The sequence below is a fragment of the Cornus florida genome, unplaced genomic scaffold (genome assembly GCF_030987335.1).
Source record: "Cornus florida cultivar Cherokee Brave unplaced genomic scaffold, ASM3098733v1 CherokeeBrave_3.0.0_Hap2_Chr04, whole genome shotgun sequence".
NCBI lineage: Eukaryota > Viridiplantae > Streptophyta > Magnoliopsida > Cornales > Cornaceae > Cornus > Cornus florida.
In genome coordinates this window covers 27,435,541-27,456,032 of record NW_026775574.1, presented here as the reverse complement: position 1 = coordinate 27,456,032, position 20,492 = coordinate 27,435,541, and the positions used below count along the sequence as shown (strand labels likewise).

At 35.0% G+C, this 20,492-nt stretch overlaps 1 pseudogene; it reads right to left on the bottom strand.

The window, feature by feature from the left end:
• Window positions 1-16,638, bottom strand: part of LOC132304864 (photosystem I P700 chlorophyll a apoprotein A1-like) — a 58,763-nt pseudogene extending 42,125 nt beyond the window's left edge.
• Between the last annotated feature and the right edge of the window lie 3,854 nt (window positions 16,639-20,492).

The window sequence follows — 20,492 nt, the reverse complement described above, 5'->3', positions numbered from 1 at the left end:
GCTAGTCCAATAGGTCTGTCTCAGCCTGAATAGAAGGCAATATGCGAATACGCACCCTAAGGTGGGCATGACTACCTAGACCTACCAGGGAACAACACCTATGTCCAGTTATCCATCCTAGGCGATATACGCGCCCTAACCATGGTCCTGAGACTCAAGCTCATACCATGGCACATATATAATATATATATAAAGTCCGTACTCCTCCTAATACAAAATACCATCCATCTGTGTAGTGGTCTGATATATGTATAACAAATCCATCCTGAAACCATAGTATGTGTAACGACCCGGTCATTTGCCTTCCTTTCCTTTTTCCTGAAATTTTACGAATGAATTTTTTTCGTTTAATTTTCTTTTTTGAGCTCTGTTTCGTGTCACTTAGTATCATCTTGAGTGCTCGGAATTGGTTTTTGAGACTCTTTTCTCGTGGATTGACAACTTCCTTTGATGACCGAGTCATTTTTATATTTTTCGTTTTTCGACACTATGCACTATTTCGTCCTTTTCCTTATTCTGTCTTATCTCCGTTTGTCAGTTTTTGGCACAACCTCACTTCTTATGCTCGGAGTTGGTTTTTGACTTCACATGCCTTCATCTTGAGTGGTTTTCTCGAAATACGTATCTTTACTTTTGCAAGAAAGTACTCTGGTTGCTCCCGGTGCCCACAGGGGCATGGATGCACAATTCTTCAGAATCTTTTTCATTTTTTGGGGTGTTTTTCATAAATATCTTTTGAAGATATTTCATTTCAGGGGTATTTAAGAAAATATCTTTTGGAAGATATTTTCATTCTGGGGCAGTTTCGCAGTTAACCCTTTTTGTAGGGGTCATTGTGCAATTAATGAAAGTTATTGCAAAATGTCTCGTCTGGAGCCTGGATCCTCATACGGGATTTATTTTCACATTTCGTCAAGTCGTGGACTCTTAGAATTCCGTTCTGGTCGTTTTTCTCCAGTTTCAGAGTTTCTGGACCTCGTTGCCGCCGAACTTGTTTAGGGCAATTTTTGATGTTGTTTCTTCCGTTGTTCATATTTTCTTATTTTGAATCTTTTTTGTTCATGGAGTTTTGCCGTTTGAGTGCGTCTGCTCAAAATCCACTTTTCCAGACCTGGCGGGGCCCTTTCGGGGCACTTTTAGGGTTTTTCTATAAATAGGGGACTTAAAGAGAAAAATTAGAATTTTCTTCTCTCTCTCCTCTCTCTTGGCCGGCAGCCATGGCTGCCAAGGGGCTGCCACCTTTGTTCTTCATTTTCCGGCCACTTTCCTCAAGTGAAAAGTCTTTGGCCTTAACGTTTAATGTTTGTCTTGACGCCGCGCATCTTATGCCCTTATTAGAATCAATTTCTGATGATTTTTTGAGTTCGGGTTTGGAGTCAAGTTGAGATTTTCATGGGGCTTCTTGCGGATTCTTGTTCCTGGTGTAGTCCCCGACAAAACCTCCCGGTATCGTCAAATTCGGAGCACTTTTATTTTGGTGGGCCTTTGAGATTTCATCTCAAATTGAGGTAGGAGATGTTCTAGATTTAAATTCTTGTTATATAGCATGCTTGTGATGCTTATACTACTTGTTTGCATGATTAAATATAAAATCTAGAAATTTTATTATTTATTTTTCTTGTACGGGATCTAATTTTCCCGGTTGCTCATGACTTGGTTTAAACATGTAGCATAATTTTATATTGCCCCTTGATATGCTCATTGTCGTGTATTAAAAATTGGAACATTTGAATAAGTATTAAAGATTTTATTTAATATTTATCTTAGGTGAAAGATTAATTCACATGGCCTTAACTAGCTTAAAATCAATATGTGTTAGCATATTAAATTAGGCCTTAGCATGCTCTCCAACATAATTGAATTTGAAAGTGATTGGAGGTGTTTTGAAAATTAGTAATTATTAATTAATTTGATTAATTAATTTGCCCCGAGTGTACTATTCACTCTATTTGAATTCCGACTTGATATTCTTGATTTACATGCCATATAGCTTCACATATATTTGATTTATAATATTCGGTTAGGTTTTGAAACCTTTTATTTAATTAGATTCCATGTTTAAGATTTAATCCTCATGGTGATATACAACTTGGAATTGTATTGTGGCATGCTAGAAAATTAAGCTTAGGTATAGTTGTTTACATATATTAAATTGGGATTAATTGCATGAGAATTGCAACTTTTAATTTATATTTAACTTTAGTGAAAGTTTAATTCACATGGTCTTAAATTGAATGAAATAAACTTGTAATGTGATATTACATTAGTTCTTGGCATGTTTTCCAACATAGGTTAATTTGAGAGCATTTGGTTAAGTTTGAAAATCAAGAGATTTTAATTAAAAGAATTAATTAAAATCTATTTTGTGGTCCCATTAGCTTAATTAAGGTTTTAACTTGATATTTGTATTGGCCATGACTTGTTTACTAGTATATATTAAATTGGGACTATTAGAAGTTGTTTTAGAACCCTGGGATTTAAATCAGTATGATTTAATTAAAGTTCTAGTTTGTTGTTCTAACAACCTAATTGAGTTTTAGAATGGATATAGGTGATGACTTTACCATGTCCTTTAACATGTATTAAATTGAGGTTAATTGAAATTGAATCGGAAATCTAGAGAATTTAATTGTGTTTATCTATTTAAATTCTATCAATTTGCTCCATGATCTAGTTGTGTTTTAGAAGTGGTTTCTATATTCAAATCATGGACTTAGACTTATTGTATATTCATTTGGTTATGTTTTGAACATTGGATAATGTAGTTGCTATGTTGTACTCATGAGAATATGTTTTCCTTATTGAATATATTGTTGCCTTATGTAATGATTTGCACATTTCGTATTTAACATCTTTCATGCATAGCGTGTAACGAATCGTACACTGAAGATTCGACATTCATCATATCATATTAGTTGTGGATTTAGAGAATGTATTGTAGAGGTTTTCAAATTTGGTTGTGCTTAGTAGATAGTTGATTATCTTGCATATTCCTGTTGATATATGCATTGTTGCACAACTTGTTGATTTTAGAAACTTGGGGATGTCGTTGTTTGACTATGGCTAGGACGTGGTTCTAGTACGGGGGATAGTCCCTCTATATAGTCTAGTGCACACATAGGGAGGTTACCCATGGGCTAGTAATCCTAAAGTAACTATGTTGTCGATCTGATCCGGCGTGACGTCCGAGTATCCACTTTGTTTGATTTCGCATTTCATTTTCAAGTTGATAACTAGATGATGTTGTAACTTGTTGTTTCTTAATTGTCGTTCCATGTTAAGTTACAGGATGTTAACTTTGCAAAATTGTGCTTTATGCGTTGTATTGGAAATTCCAATGTTGGTTAAATTACATCGATATTAAAAATCGTGTTTTGACGTTTTAATAAAGCTTAGGATTGATCCTATTGATTCATTTATAACTTAGACGTTAGGTGGCATGACCCACTTCTGTTGTTTTCGTGCTTTAGATTCCAAGCTGATAGCTTTAAGAAATTATATTTTGTTGCCTTGTATAATATGCTTTTATGTGGTTAGACTGCATTAAAGTTGTAATTTGCGTTTTGATTGTTCAGAATGGCCTAGGATGATTCCTTAGACTTATTTAGAACATAGACGTTAGGTGACATGATCACTTTAGTTGTTTCAGTATTCGAGATTGCAAGTTAATACCTTTGAGAACCTATATCTTGTTGCTTTGTATAACGTGCTTCCATATTGTTTAAATGGCATAGATGATGTGATTTATGCTAAAAACACTCTAAGGTAGCTTAAGATGCTCCCTGAGTCTCATTTAGATATAGACGTTAGGTGGTATGAACCCCTTTAACATGTTTCACCTTAAGGTAATAAATTTATAAAATGCTAGGTCGAAGCATGCTCATCTCCTACGAGTAGCTTTTTGTTACTCACCCCTATGATACTAGGGCATATTTCAGGTACGAAGACTTGGTTCGTGACGCCTAACATTCCTTGGATGTCGTGTAGCTTTCAAGTTTCCATTTCATGCAAATGTTAGCATGAAATGTCATTTTGTAGACTTATATGTCAAAATATGTATATTTGATTCCATGTATGTAATGTGTACTTAAGTACACTCCTTTCAATGTATTTGATATGTATGAGATAAGGCCGGAGGCCAATGACATGTATATTGTATTCTATATAACTTTTTAACTTCATAAAATGTTATGAAAACCTTGAAAAATCGCAAGTCATTGCTTCACCATGGTTGCATCGGGTGTGGGAATTCCATTTTCATTCTTTTATAGGGTCTTATTAATCTTGTATGAAGTGTGGCCAAGGGCCAAATGGTCATTTGATCCCATTTTGTATTTTTGGATTCTGAGTTTTCATTCCAAGTTCCATTTTTGCCTTTTTGCCCGTTGGGGGGTCGGATTTTGTATCGGTGGTATTTTTAAGTCATGGACCATTGTAGCACGTCCAAATAGGTAAGTTACGTTTGCGTGCATGGTCGTTTCTGTGACGGCCCAAGTTTTTCAACCCGGTGCGTCAGTGATGAACTGAAAGATGACCCGATGATGGATCCGAAATGCCGAAGCAAAAGACAAAACAACATTCTCTAGAGATACATCATGGCTCTAAGACACCATTATGACCATCAACGAGGTCACGGAACCCAAAGGAATTAAATGGGGAAGCAACGTTTCAAAAATGAACAAGATTGAACCTAGGGTAAAATTCATCATTTCTAGCTTAAAAGTGGGTGCCACTGAGCACACCATTGGAAAGACAACAAAAAATTAATGAATTTAGACTCAAGAATCACTTGATTCGGAGTCCGGATGAAGAAGATATGGCTTACGGAAGAAGAAGGGGCAAAACGGTCAAAAAGTGCAAACCCTAGATCATCTAACCGGTTACCAAGCCTTCCTAACCGGTTAGGAGACAAAAAAATTCGACCAAAACACTGCCCAAGCACATGTAACCGGTTACCAAACTTCTCGTAACCGTTTACATGTGAAGGAGGCAGAATGGGCAGCAAGAAATTCTGGTAGCAGGGGTTTTTCTAGAAAAAAAGGAAATTTGAGGACTTAGATGACATTTTCTGGAAAAACTCAAAGAAAAAACCCCTCTCAAAATCAAGTTTTCTACATGACACGCAAGGAAAATAAAAAAATACGTAATTTGAAATGCCCAAAATGCCCCTCCATGAAAACTGGTCCAGCGGGTTCAAAAAGTTACTAAATTTAAAAACTGAGAACGGAACTTTGGATGCGATTTCCAATACCAAGATGGCATTTTCTGGAAAAACACGAAAAAGAAACCCCCCCAAAAATCACATTTTCTAAGTGACCATATAAAGAACAGAATTTATTTCCCAAAGAAAATTTCCAAAATACCCTTAGGTCAGAATATGCAACAAAAGTGAAAAATGAGTCCGTAGGAGGCTCATTTCACCAAAGAAGAAGCTTTGCCCCGAAACAACCATACACGCAAACGTAACTTACCTAATAAGATGTGCTACAATGGTCCGTGACTCAAAAATATGGCCGAAGCAAAATATGACCCCCCCCCCCAACGGCCAGAATGCCAAAAAATGAAGTTTGGAATGAAAACTTGAAAACTAAAATCATGAAATGATTTCGAAATGCCGTTTGGCCCTTTGCCACACTTCATGCATGCTAATTGAATGCTAATGGAAGAAGTTCATACACAATGCATGCTCCGGTGCAAAATAGCATACTAGAACGCATGGTTTTCCATATGTTCTCATTGAAAGCAAAAATTAACATCCATGACATAAATGTAATTTCAAAAGGAGTTTGGCCATTGGCCTCATGTCATATACATAAAATGAGAATCAAAAAGTGTGCTTTGGCACACACTACAAGTCTAGAAGCAAATATATACATTTGACATATAAGGTTACAAATGGCTTTTCAAGCCAACCTTCACAAGAATTGAACCCTTCAAGTTCCCAAATCATCCAAGCATGTTGAGAATCTCTAACCTTGAATCCTGTACCTGAAATATGCCCCAGTATCATAGGAGTGAGTAACATAAAGCTACTCGTAGGAAATGAGCATGCATCGACCTACGTTTTACAAGTTTGCATGATTAATTATTGTGGTTCATTCCACCTAACGTCTATGTCAAAGGTGAGACTCAAGGAGCATCCTAGCTACCTAAGATCATTTCTAGCATCAATCACCTTATTCATGCAATTTTAGCAACATAGGGTCATGCTTACACAAAGCAACAACATAGGAGCATGCTTACATAAAGCAACAAACATAGATTCTCAAAGTCATCAATTTGAAATCTAAAGAACGAAAACGACATAAGTGATCATACTACCTAACGTCTATGTTCCAAATGAATCTATAGGATCATTCCTACTTTACATTTGAACAACACAACATGAATGTACTTGACAACATCAAAAGCTTATAATGATTCATTAAAATCATAAAACAAGAATGTACTTAACAACATTAAAAGCTCACAATGATTTATTAAAAATCATGAACATGAATGTACTTAACAACATTAAAATGATTTATATAAAATCATAAAACATGGATGTACTTGGCAGTATCAAAATCTACAAAGATCATAAAGCATGGATGTACTTAACAACATCAAAATCGCCGATAACCAAAACCACAAGTCACAACATAAACATGATTGCTAACTTGGAATTGAATGAGAAAATAAATAATGGAAGACTTGGACATCTAGGCTTGGAATTCCGACGAGATCAATGGTTGTTCCGGGCACTAACCCGCAGGGAAAACCACCCTAAGTGCGCACTATCTCAATTGGGGAGAACTCATACCTCCCGCACTAAAGCCGAACTTTAGCCATATCATAGTAACCATGTCCCAAGTGACTCCAAAATAAATAAGTTAACAACTTATATATATACGAAACCACATCCCATGCACAAGTAGTTTGTAACCACACAATATATGCTCTAAATCCACAACTACTATAGGATGACAAATGTCGAATCTTCAAAGCGCGATTCGTTACGCGCTATAATAACATCACATGTCGAATCTTCAGTGTGCGATTCGTTACACGCTATAACAAGATAATCCAATATTGAAACGTATTCTCATAAATTCATTACAAGTCTAGAATCATGCTTTAGATATACAATCAACGTCAAACACATGATTTAAATCCATAATGCAATAAAAACGGAATTTAATGAAGCAACTAATTAATTCCTCTAAGTTGCAATTCTCAACCAAATGGCCTCAAATTACACATGTTAAACGGCATAGCATGGTCATTGCATATACCAATTCCAAAACTTGATTAAGCCAATTGAATAACAAAATGGAATTTAATTAAATCATGATAATCAAATCTCTATATTCTAAAACAATATAAAATGGTCCCATATTAACATATACTAGTATACAAGTCCTAGTCATCTCAAATATCAAGTCAAAACTTAATTAAGCTAAAGGAACCATTAAATAGATTTTAATTGATCATTTTAATTAAAGTCTCTAGATTTTCATACTTATCCAAATGCTCTCAAATTAAAGTATGTTAACAAACATGCTTAGACTTAATTTAAAAGCATACTACAAGTTCATTTCATGCACGGTACGGCCATGAAAATTTATCTTTCACAAAAGAAAAATATTAAATAAAAAGCTCAACTCTTATTCAAATAATCCCTATTTAATATATGTTATCAAATATCTTAAAGCTTAATTTATCATCATGCCACAATTCAAATCTAAGCTATACACATCCTTGAAATTTAAATCTTACACAAAGAAATAAATAATACTAACTTTCTAGATTTGATAAAAGGCATACATATGAGTTGTATAATCATGAAAAACACTCAATACAACACACACACAATCCTAAAACATTCCCTACCTCCATTTGAGATGAAATCTCAAATCCCCACCAAAATGAAACGGCTCCGAATCCGACGAAACTTCTAGGTTTTTTCGAGGACAACACGATCTACATGAACCCGCAAGAAGCCCCATGAAAATTCAAACTTGACCTCAATCCTAAATTCAAAATTTGGTCAGAAATGGTTTCTAATAAGGGGGAAAGGTGCATGGCGTCAATGCAAGCATTAAACGTTAAGACCGGAGACTTTTCATCAAAGAAAAGTGGATCAAAGGAGGAGAGAGAAAGTGGCAGCCATGGGAGGGAGCTTGGCTGGCCATGGGAGAGGAAGAAGAAGAAGAAATCTGATTTTTTTGTTCTTAAGTCCCATATTTATAGTAAGTCTCAAAAAGTGCCCCGAAAGGGCCCCGCCGGGTCCGGAAAAGTGGATTTTGAGCAAACGCGCTCAAACGGAAAAACTCTGTGAACAAAAAAGATTCAAAATGAGAAAATATGAACAACAGAAAAAACAACGTCAAAAACTGAGTCCCGACCAGAGAGTTATGCGCCAAACAAGTTTGGCATAAACTAGGCGCCAGAAACCCTGAAACTGGAAAACATCGACCAGGAGGAAAATCTAAGAGTCCACGACTCGACAAAATGTGAAAATGAATGCCATACGAGGATTCAGGCTCAAAACAAGGCATTGAGCAATAACTTTCATTAATTGCACAATGGCCCCTCCAAAAAGTGAAAACTGCAAAATTGCCCCATAATGAAAATATCTTCCAAAAGATATTTTCTTAGATACCCCTGAAATAAAATATCTTCAAAAGATATTTACAAAAAATACCCCAAGAAAGGGAAATGTTTCCAAAGAACTTTGCACTTATGCCCTTATGGGCACCGAGAGCAACCAGAGTACTTTCTTGCGAAAGTAAAGATACGTATTTCGAGGAAACCACTCAAGATGAAGACACGTGAAGTCAAAAACTAACTCCGAGCACGAAAAGTGAAGTTTTGCCAAACAAGCGACAAACGGGGAAAAAACAGAATAGGGAAAAAGACGAAACAAGGAAAAGGACGAAAGACGCATAGTGTCCGAAAAGTGAAAATGCAGAATTGACTCGGTTCTCAAAGGAAGTTGTCAATCCATGGAAAAGAGTCTCGAAAACCATTTCTAAGCACTCGAGATGACACTAAGTGACAAGAAACCAAACTCAGAAGGGAAAAGACAACAGAAAAAATTTATCCAAAAAATCCGGGTCATTACAGTTTCCGGGCAAAACCTTATCATTTGTGTTTTGAGTCTCTTGTGAATTCATTTCGCACTTATTTTGCATATTCTGATCTAGGGGCATTATAGATTTTTCACGGTGGTTTTATTTTCTTCTTTCAACATGGTTGAATAGGAAACATGATTTTAGGGGGGGGGGGGGGTTTCTTTTCCGTGTTTTTTTCAGAAAATGTCGTCTTGATATCGGAAATTGCTTACGAAATTCAGTTCTCAGTTTTCAAAATAGCAGCTTTTTGGACCTCTATGACCAGATTTCATGGAGGGGCATTTCGGGCATTCTACATTGCATCTTTTTTTTTTTTAATTCTCTCGCGCGTCATGTAGAAAACTCAATTTTGATGGGAGTTTCTTCTTTGTGTTTTTGCAAAAAAATTCATCTAGGCCTGTAAATTCAGCCTTTGTTCTGTCTTTTTTTTTTTGAAAAAAAAACACATAGCGGCTTTTGGGCTGCTGGCAGCCATGTGTGCGCCCAACGCGCATGCGGCGTGCATGGGTGTGCGCATGGGCGTGCATGGGGGGTTGTCATGGCCCCCTCGTCGGGCCGCCACGACGTCAATTCTTCTTTTGGGCTTTTCTCCTTCGTCCGGACTCCGATTCAAGTGAATTTTTTTTTGAACTTGACTAATTTTTCACTGTCTTTCCAACGGTGTGCTCGGTTGCACCCGATTCTTCCTGGATAATTACCAATTTACCCTTTTTGCCTTAAGTGCTCGTTTTTCTTCGCCATGCCATTTCTCCTTCGTCCGGACTCTGAATCATGCAATTCTTGAGTCCATCTTGATTAGTTTTTCATTGGCCTTCCAGCGGTGTGCTCGGTGGCACCTGAATCTACAGTTTTCAGAAATGACTATTTTGCCCCTGGGGGCTTATTTGTCATATTTTCGATCTTTTGCTTCCGCATCAGTTCTTGTTGAGTTCCACGACCTCATGGAAGGTCACTTTGACTTATTAGAGTCTTGTTTTCTGTTTTCACTTTCGCATTCGGATCCGTTATCGGATCATCCTTACAGTTCATCATAGGAGACGCTGGCCTAAAAACCAGGGTCGTCACAGTAGGTCATTCAATTCACAATTGATATGACTCAAATATGAGATGTACTTAACCTTTATGGTTAGTCCATAACTCAATCCAAGTTAGGTAGAACACAATGTTTGAACTAGTCCATACCTAGTATGTTACCGTCCCATACCGGTACATACAATCCTCCAGATAGTATAGTTAAATAAACGACACTACTATATACATCCAACAACCATCCTTTAAAACATGCATAAATATAAATTAACACATGTATATCAATACTAGGCAGTCATTAGAGAGACTAAAAATCCAATTCCAATAATGTAAATAGCTAAACAAGTATAAGCGTTCACATCCTCTAAAATATCCATAAACTGATGCAGTTGAATAGCAAAGTGAATATTAATTTGATCCAACACAAGCATGGTTAAATTCAGGTAATCCATGTTACTTATAATCCTATCCAAATATGATTAATTAAAATTAATTTATATAAAATATTCCTCCAAGTTCTAAAGTGTAAACTAATTAGCATTTGCAAAGCTCAACATGTAAGATCCTCCCCTAACTGTACACTGGCCATAACTTAATCCATTTATGAATCATTATTTACCTATAATATTAAAGGACTAAAACAATAATATACATCATTTAGAACAATTTAATACAACTGTTAAACAATTAAACAACAAACTATCCCTTAAATAATTTATAAAAATTATTTATATATCCATATTGCCCAATTCCTTTAATATAAGAAGTGTATTATGCTTCCTAGAACCCTCCAAAGTCCATTTAACCCATTTAGATTAATCAAAATAGGTTCCAACACAATTCTGGGCAATTAAAACTAAAATCCAAGTCGCGGCCCAACTTAGTCGGCTCAATTGTCAACTGAGCAGGCTAAGTTGCCAACTTAGTCGACTCAGTTCCCAACTGAGTCGGCTAAGTTGATGCTGAAGCCGTCTTCTTCGTCCGTTCAAACCCTGTAAGCCCCATAACTCCATTGTTAAGGCCTCTAAGCTTCAACCTACGTCCCATACGTCCATACTAAATTATTATAAGTGTTTTAACATGTAAAGATATATCTTAAACAACAATTATGCATCAAAACTTCCACAACCATTCTTCATAAGAAGCTGAAACTAAAAACATATACCCTCTGTTTTAATCCAGTTAAGCATGCATGATTAAATCAGTTTTAACATGTATTTAAACCCCTGGAGTCTAGCTAGGCATGCACAGAACACGAATTAAAGGGAAAGAGCAAGAACAGAAACTTGCCTTTGAGTTTCAGATTTGAAACTCTAATCCACGTCTCTGAACTTCCAACTTTGTTCCACGCCTCTGTTACTCTTGGCTAACCTAGAAGCAACCCACTTCTTCCTCCTCGAGCCTTTCTATTAAACCCTCAAAGTTCCCTCTATGTTGCTCTCTGTATTCCTCTCTGTAACTCTCCGTTTCACAGTATTCGTGAATAGGGTGAATAGGGTTTGTTTTGTAACCCTTGGCAGATGTATGCTTATGTATTTATAGGTTTTAATCTAAGCCCTACATTATATCCTAAACCAACAACAAGTCGGCTCTAACCCAACTACAATGTATAACATAAAACCCTAATAATGAAGCAGCTAAATTACATTTAAATCACAAAGCCACATAAATAATTAAAATGCTAGAATATAATTAAGTTAAAAAATACAAAATACAATTTAAATAACCAATTAAAATAATTCCATTAAAACCATAATAATAAAAGAAAATAAAACACCATTTAAATAAACCAATCCATAAGTAATTTAAACAACACAAGACAAACAAGCATGTAATCGATTAACAATCAAATAATCAATTAAGTCCAACACACAAGCAACTAAACAATTTTAATAATTAAAAATTCAATTAAAACAATAAATTAAATACTAGGACTATCCTTCTGAAATTAGGGGTATTACATGATGACTCCATGTTACACCCCCAAGAATTTACCTTCTTGTCTTTTCTCTTACCCTCCTGGTGGGTCTTCTGCTTACTAGTCAATATTTTTCATAGTCTTCTGCAAAATCACAAAAAATAAGCAGTGTAAATGTGGTGTACATGTGGTACCCATATTTTCATTTGATAGTGAGTCTGGGGACTCATTTTCAGATGTAAACAAATGGATCACATGGTTGTAAATTAGAAAAGAAATGAAGTTGAATAATCATCTCTTAATCTCTTTGCATTATGGGGATTCAAAAAAAATTCATCACTCAGCCTTTAGCTGTCATTGATTATAATAATTCCTTGATTGTGTCATACTCATACATAGAAAATGTGGGTACTAACTATCCACGTAACTAGAACATTTGTTGGTTGTCTCCAATCTTTACATAGATGATATGTTGGTTTTCTTAGCCTTCTATCTTAGATTGTAATGATCCCTATATTGTGTCATACATTAAAAAAAATAGCACTAGCTATTCATTGAATTGGAACATTTGTTGATTAATCTCCAATGTTGGCATTAATTATATTATACTTTGATTAGTTTTCAAGATGATTTATGATCTTCTCCAAATTCTGCCTAGGGAAAATACTATTGTTGTTTCATTTCAGCTTTGAAAACTCATACAACTTTGTATAAAGCAGTCAAATTCTTATAAGAGATTTTATTTTTATGACACTTCACATACACTCAGAGCCTTGACATTCAATTCTGTTTCAGGACAAAATTAAGGGAGTTAGATGGTTTGCTAGTCCTTTGTATTACAAGATTATTATACTATACGCACTGTGACCTTAGCCTTGCAACATCTATCCATATTGAATAATGACATTTCAATATTAATGTTTTTAATCCTATGACATCCCCAGGTCATTATGCAAAACTCTGTAGGCAATGGCTGTAAGTTATTTAATTGTGATTAATTCCCTAAATGACCTAGATGAGATTATCAGGTCAACTTGTCCAATTTTTGTGATTGAATAATTTACCTAAGCAATATGATCAATTAAACATCCACAATTGCAAAGATAAATACTGAAAAGTAAGGTAAGTAAAGTTTGATAGATGACACCAGAATTTTTAGAGAGGAAACCTTAATTGGCATAAAGACCAATTGTTGTAGGAAAAACCTCGTGGAATGTGCAGTTTAGAGTGAAACGATCCATTATATTTGAAACAGAGTATAATGGACTTTGAATCAAACTCACATCCTATCGTTCTACCAAAAACCAATTGCTGACAATCCTTTAGCTTTGCGACGTCCAGTCCAACAGCTCTTGACTCCAGACTTACTCTTTATCTCTGCAGAAGGATTACTGGTAGATTAAATAACACTCCTCGAATGCTTTGACCCTTCCTCTTCAAGATTTGAATTTGATGTAGAAGAAATAGATATGTTTTTCAGAATCTTTAAATCTTCTATTATGCTCCAATTCCGATGAGATAGAGAACAACAAAACTAAATCACCCAGGTATATATGTGTGTGTTCTCAAAAATAAATTAGAAACATCAGAGTTGATTTTTTGAAAAATATCTCTCAAAAGGCTCTTTCAAAATAATGAATTTTTGTTAATAAAAGCCATATCTCAATGTTGAATGAAAGAGAGATTATATAGAAGTATAATACTTGGAAATCAAGTTAAATTTGTGCATAAGATTTTGGAAGGAAGTCTAGACCAAATAGGAATCAAAACAGAACAAGAAACTAAAGTTACCAAAGTTGTCTGAAGACCTTGAACCGGTTTTGGAAAGTGGAACTGGTTCAAGATGGCCAGTGTAAAATTCGAAGAATCTTTTTGATTCTTGAACCGGTTCAGGATTGTTGAACCGGTTTAAGATGACTAGTCTAGAAAATTTGCACAAAGCCTCAAATGTTGAACCTATTCTAAGATTTTTGAATCCGTTCAAGTTGGTCAGAATGTAAAAACTTCCTAAAAGTTGTGTTTCAACCTTCCAAAACTTTCTAAGTGTTCTCACACACTCTCATACCTTTCTAAAGCATTGTTCTCATCATCCCAGCTTGTATTAAAGTATGAATACTTGAACTTCATCAAATTCGCTTCAATCTTGAAATTCTGAACCAAAATTTTGCAACTCAATCGAACTTGTTTTAACTACGAAATTAGCTAATTACAAAATATATATCTCACAATCTCCCCCTTTGGCAATTTCGTGACAAAGCCCTAAAAAATATATGTTATCTACCCAAGCAGAAAAAGTAAATTACAATGATTGTCAGAAATAAATAAAAATAGAACTTTTCTTGATGCACGTGAAGCTTCAACACGTGTAACATCTCTAACTATAGTATGCACATTAGCTCAACAAAGCTACTCATGAAGCTTAATCAAGAAAGAAAAAAGCATAAAATAACGCTTGAAAATGTTAATTTTCATTGCTAATAATGCTTGAAAATCAATGCAATGCAAATGCAATGATTAAATGTTCTTCCCCTCATTGAAAAGGTATCTCTCCCCCTAAATGATATCAATCCCCCCTTGAATGATAGCAATTTCAACTCTCTCCCCCTTTTTATCAGAAATTGACAAAGGTCTAAAGGAAGAAATATCTTAGAAGAAGGAAGCAACCAACCATATAGAACTTGTAAATTTGAATCCAATGAGAATATAGACTCCACAAGACTATATGAACAACACAAATATGACCAAGATCAATTCATTGAAGTTCCATAAACTTAGTAAGTGTAGTAAAATCACCACCAAGTTCCAAAACATATAATCTGTCAACTATTTAGATTTCAAACAATAAATCAATGATGTCACATATCCCTAGAAATCAAACAATCAACATGGCAAAAAACCCCCCTTTTTTTTTTTACTTTCTTTGTGCTCCATTTTTTCTTTTTGCACATATGGTGGCTTTCACGCTTATGGGCAACCAACTCTTTCCCTTATTATCATTTGTTTCGAGTCAAGGTAACTTCGGACAAATCCCAAAGGTAGCCTTTTCCAAATATCACATTTTTCAATAGCAATTATTATTATTATTATTTTTTCAAACTTTTCATTCCAAGCTGTTTCTTTTTTATTTTTATTTTTTATTTTTTTATTTCACAATTTTGGTATAAATCACTTAAAGTTGGTTTAAATTCTAATATTTTACACATAAAATCCATGTGTCATTAAACTCTTTATGTTTAACATACTCAATCAATATGGTTTGCTTAACTTCCCAAGAGAAACATAAAAATTAAGCTCCACCAAACTAAAATCATAATCTAGACGCTCAAGATATGTATGAAGATCCTTTCTAGATTATGTCTATGTAATGCATTCTAATCAAGACAACAAACACCTATATATTTTCTAAGATGAGAAAACTTAGGAGCATCTAATGGCTTAGTGAGAATGTCAGCCAAATTTTAATCAGTATACACTTTTTCTAAAGACACGATATTTTATTCAACAAGTTCCCTAAGAAAATGATGTCGAATGTCAATGTGCTTAGTCTTAGAATGCAAAATTGGATTATTTGAAATATTAATTGTACTAGTATTATCGCAAAAGATAGCAACAGTACCTTGATCAACTCCATAATCCAAAAGTATCTATTTTATCCAAAGCAATTGTGTGCAACAACTTCCAACAGGAATATATTTAGCCTCACAAGATGATAAGGATATGCAATTTTGCTTCTTGTTTTACCACGAAACAAGATTAGTACCAATATTGAAACAACCACCCGAAGTACTCTTTCTACCATCCTTATTTCCAGCCCCATCAGCATCAGTATAGCCTGCAATCTCATAATTAGATTCAGGAAGAATAACGCAATCTATAATTCAATATACTATTGACATAACAAATAATGTGTTTGACTGCAAGAATGTGTTGTTCTCTAGAATCAGCTTGATACCTAGCACAAACACCTACACTAAATGAAATATTTATCCTACTAGCTGCAAAATGCAACAAGCTACCAATCATACTCTTATACAAAGAAGGATCAACTTTTTTAGGTTCAGAGTCTCTATCCAATTTGGATGAAGTACTTATAGGAGTTTGCACATGCTTTGAATCTTGCAAACCAAAATTTTTAACTAGCTCATTTGTATATTTTGATTGAGATATGAAAATCCCATCATCAAGTTGTTTCACTTGGAGACCTAGAAAGAATATTAGTTCACCAACTATACTCATCTCAAAAGTATTACTCACATTTTTAGCAAAATCATGAACAAGGTTATCAGAAGTAGAACAAAAAACAATATCATCCACATAAATTTGAGCAACAAGAAAATATTTACCTTTCTTGAAAATAAATAATGTTTTATCTGCTCCCCCTCTTCAAAAGCCCTTGTGCATTAGATAAGAAGTTAACTTCCCATACCATGGTATACACGATTGCTTTAAACCATAAAGAGCATTTTTAAGATGAAAAACATAATCAGGATCATGTGGATCAATAAAACCTTTTGGTTCAACTACATAATTTTCTTCCTGCAAAATTCCATTAAGAAAAGCACTTTTTACATCCATTTGAAACAATTTGAATTTAAAGTGACATGCAAGAGCAAAAGAAGATGAATAGACTTAAGTCTAGGGTGCAAAAGTTTCATCAAAATCAATTTTTTCAACTTGAGTATATTCTTATGCAACTAACCTAGCTTTATTTTGCATCACAAGACCATTTTCATCAAGTTTATTTTTAACACTAATTCCAAAACATCATTTGCCACAAATTGAAGCAACTCTTCTTGCATAGCCATAAGCGAATCAGAACTTTGAAGAGCTTCATCAACATTCTTTGGTTCAAATTGAGCTATGTGACATGAGTGTCCTATATCATCTACAATGCATGAGTGTCCTAATTAATCACTACGAACTGTACTCCTAGTACCCGGTCTATCCCATGGGCTTATCATATTTTCAACTGGATGACTCGATCGAACCCTATAACTATTAGATGTGGGAATCTCTAAAGAAGGTGCATGAATTCCTATACGCTCATCAGTGGTGACTTATAATTCCTCGACAACATCCTCTTCAACCTCTTCACTTTCTCCACCTAAATTCTCAACTCTTTCTTCCTTATGAATTGTAAGTTCTTTTCTATCTCCTACCGGTCACGGCTTGTCGCTTTGCTTAATTGCCAAATTGGATGTGACTATGGTTCAAGTTAAGCCTTTTTGGTAAAATTTAAATTTATAAAAACCATTACTACTACTACTACTAATGTAGTAAGAGTGGGTAGGGATCGTCCCAAGGGATTTTTAAGGTACTACGGAATCGAAATTGGATTAGTAGGTTGAATAATCAAAGAGAGATTCGTTGGTTGAATTACACTATGATTCAATTAAAAAGAATGCAAATTAAAAACAAGCTAAAGATTAAGGTATATTAAATGAGAGATAAGTCTTGGGATATAGAGTTCACCGCTAAGCTTCACCTCACTAAACATTTAGCATTTGCTAATTTAGGGGGATTCAAAGTTGTAAATCAAATGTGTGTGTGTGTCATTAATTGAAATACTAAACATGGATGGCCAAAAAAGCATAAAATGTCTAATCAATCTGGTGAGTAGCACAACCTATCAAATCAAGCTATTAGCCATTCAATAAACCCATAATTAATACACACACTAAAATCTAGAGAAATATACTACTTGCACTCATAAGCATGGATCATCAAACAATAAAAATGGATTGTCCACCCATCTAGGAATTTAAAGAAACTACACTACAATTATACTAATTACAAGGAAATTAAACTAATGAAGCTAAAGAGGTGGTATAATCCATTAAGAAATAAGCATAATCCATCAAATAAATCACAAGAGTAATCAATTAAGCATCATGCCTTAACCATCACTAGATCACAATTCTAACACACATAGACATGCATCAAACTCATAAAATCTAGTGTAAGCACATGTCCATTCATTCTAGCATACATAGATATATGAATAGAAATAAAAGATCAATTGGAAGAATTAATCCATATAAATTATGTAAAAACTCAAGATTTATATATATAATCATGCTTAAAACATTATTTACAACATATATCCCCAAAATTACAAAATACTAAGTTTAAGAGGCAAGCCTAGGGCTATCTCTAGCACCCAGAGGAGGATTTAGCCAGTCATGGTTGTTATCATTCAACCCTCAATGGCTTTTTTTAATGTCAGCACCATCTTTTTTCTCTTGCTTTGGTCTCCAAAAACCCTAATTTAGAGAGAGAAAATATCTAAAACTATGTCTAAAGCTTGTGTGACAAAAAGTTTAACAAACTCTACAAATGGTTTAATTTAATTTTAAATACAAGCCACTTTGAGTAGGCTACAAGCCAGAAAATAGGCCTTTGATTGGTGCAATCTCGCAGCTACAAAAGTTGGTGGAGTTCGGACGCGCTCGGGAATTAAAAAGCTCACTGCCAGGGGCTTCGATCAATCAAAGTTGACGTGGCAAAGATATTTTTGACAGCTGGCTTCTTTATCGACTAAGTTAGCACCGCCTTGATTTTGATCGATCCAAGATATTTTCGATCGATCAAGACTTCCTTCGATCAATTGAAGCTTGACCAGTACAATTTTTCTGACTTTTTTTGGATTTTCTCCTCAACTCCAAATAGAAGCTAATAGGCTATTTTTAGCCTGTTTGAACCTTGTTGATCTGAAATAGACAAAAACACAAATTAAAACTAAAACAGGAAAGTAAGATAGATAAATGGACTAAAATATCCTAACTTAGGTGCTAAAATGCATCACATTTGAGCACTAATCACACCCCCAAACTTAGATATTGCTAGTCCTTAGCAATGAACTACAAAGAAAAGAAAGAAATAAACAACTATAGCCTAAAAAGCAATAAAAGGATAACACCACTTTCGTAGGGAACACAATTGCATTTAGCGCATATAACAAGCCTTTTAAACCCCTAGGTTATCCCTAGTAGACGAGTGAAGTCTCGTGAGAGTTTCCAGAAATGATACCTATAAACATTAAGCTCTTTCTCATTAGAGAGGCACTAACATACAAAATAAGCATTAGGAGAAGACTACCTCAAGTATGCAATTTTTCAACCATCTCTAAGCAATTATCCAAAATTTCAACAACAAACAAGCAAGTATGGTCCTCCACATATCAAGAGAATGATCATGCAAATCAAAATAACTCATAAAAACCAATTCCTCTAACAAAGGAAAGAGCGAGAGAGAGAGAATAGGAACCAACCTTTTTACCCTTTTTCTCTATACGCTCAGACGATTTAAGGTTAGGGTTTTTGCATGCGAGTAGTGGTTGGTAAGGGTGGCTTACGATGGAGGAGGCTTCTACCTCCTCCCCTTCTCCAGCACAGGACCGACCATCCCCTCTACCAGTAACTCCTCGTCTCTCATGGAGAAGCTATTTTGAAGAGAGTGAGTCTAACTCCTTCATTAATTTACGTTATATTGTACCTGGTATTGGTTCAAAGGTTACGATAACTGAAGAGGATGTTGCAGAAGAAATAGAGTTTTGGAAATCTTCAGTGGTAGGGTATGTGATGGGCAAGCGTCCATATTATCCTCATTTCAAAGCATTCATTGAGAAGCACTGGTCCAAGGATTTTACGTTGGTATACCTAAAAAATGGTTTTTTCGTGGTACGATTTCAGCATGTAGTGGATGTACAGAAAGTATTGTCACGTATTCATACTTTTGGAGGCCGAGTCATCATTATTAAAAAGTGGAGTAAGAATGTGGTTTTTTAGAGAGAAGATTTTGATACGTTGCCAATTTGGATTCGAGTGTATGATCTTCCTATGCACTGCCGTAATTTTACCTCAATTTCAAAGGTATGTTCCCTTTTCTCGACACCCATCTATATGGATGATCCGACTATACATTGTGATAAAAGTTAATTTGTGAGGGTTATGGTAGAGGCTGATGTGCGTAAGGAACTACCAGAGAATTTGGTGGTTGATAGTCATGGGGAAGATTGTGCAGTTTTTATAGAATATGAATGGAAGCTTGCTATTTGTTCACTATGCAAACGTGTGGATCATATTGCCGAGAGGTGTCCTCAAAGAGTTTTGGAGAAGCCAAAGCCTAAAAAACAAATGGTTGATAAGTGAATTGTTAAACACAAAGGGAAGATGGTGAGGCTGCGGTTGCAAAATAAGTATCTGTTGAAATGCCTGTGAGGCCGATCCAAACCTCTCAGGTGGTTACTCATAACTCTTTTGAACTGTTAGATCAGGTGGTTATTGAAGAGATTGGTGAAGGAGAGAATCATGTCAATATTCTAGAGGACTTGACTCAAGGAGAAACGGACAAGACTTTAAACAAGATGCTAGCCTTATTGATGAGCAGGTCACTGACATTGTGGAGAGTATTGATACAGTGATAACTGG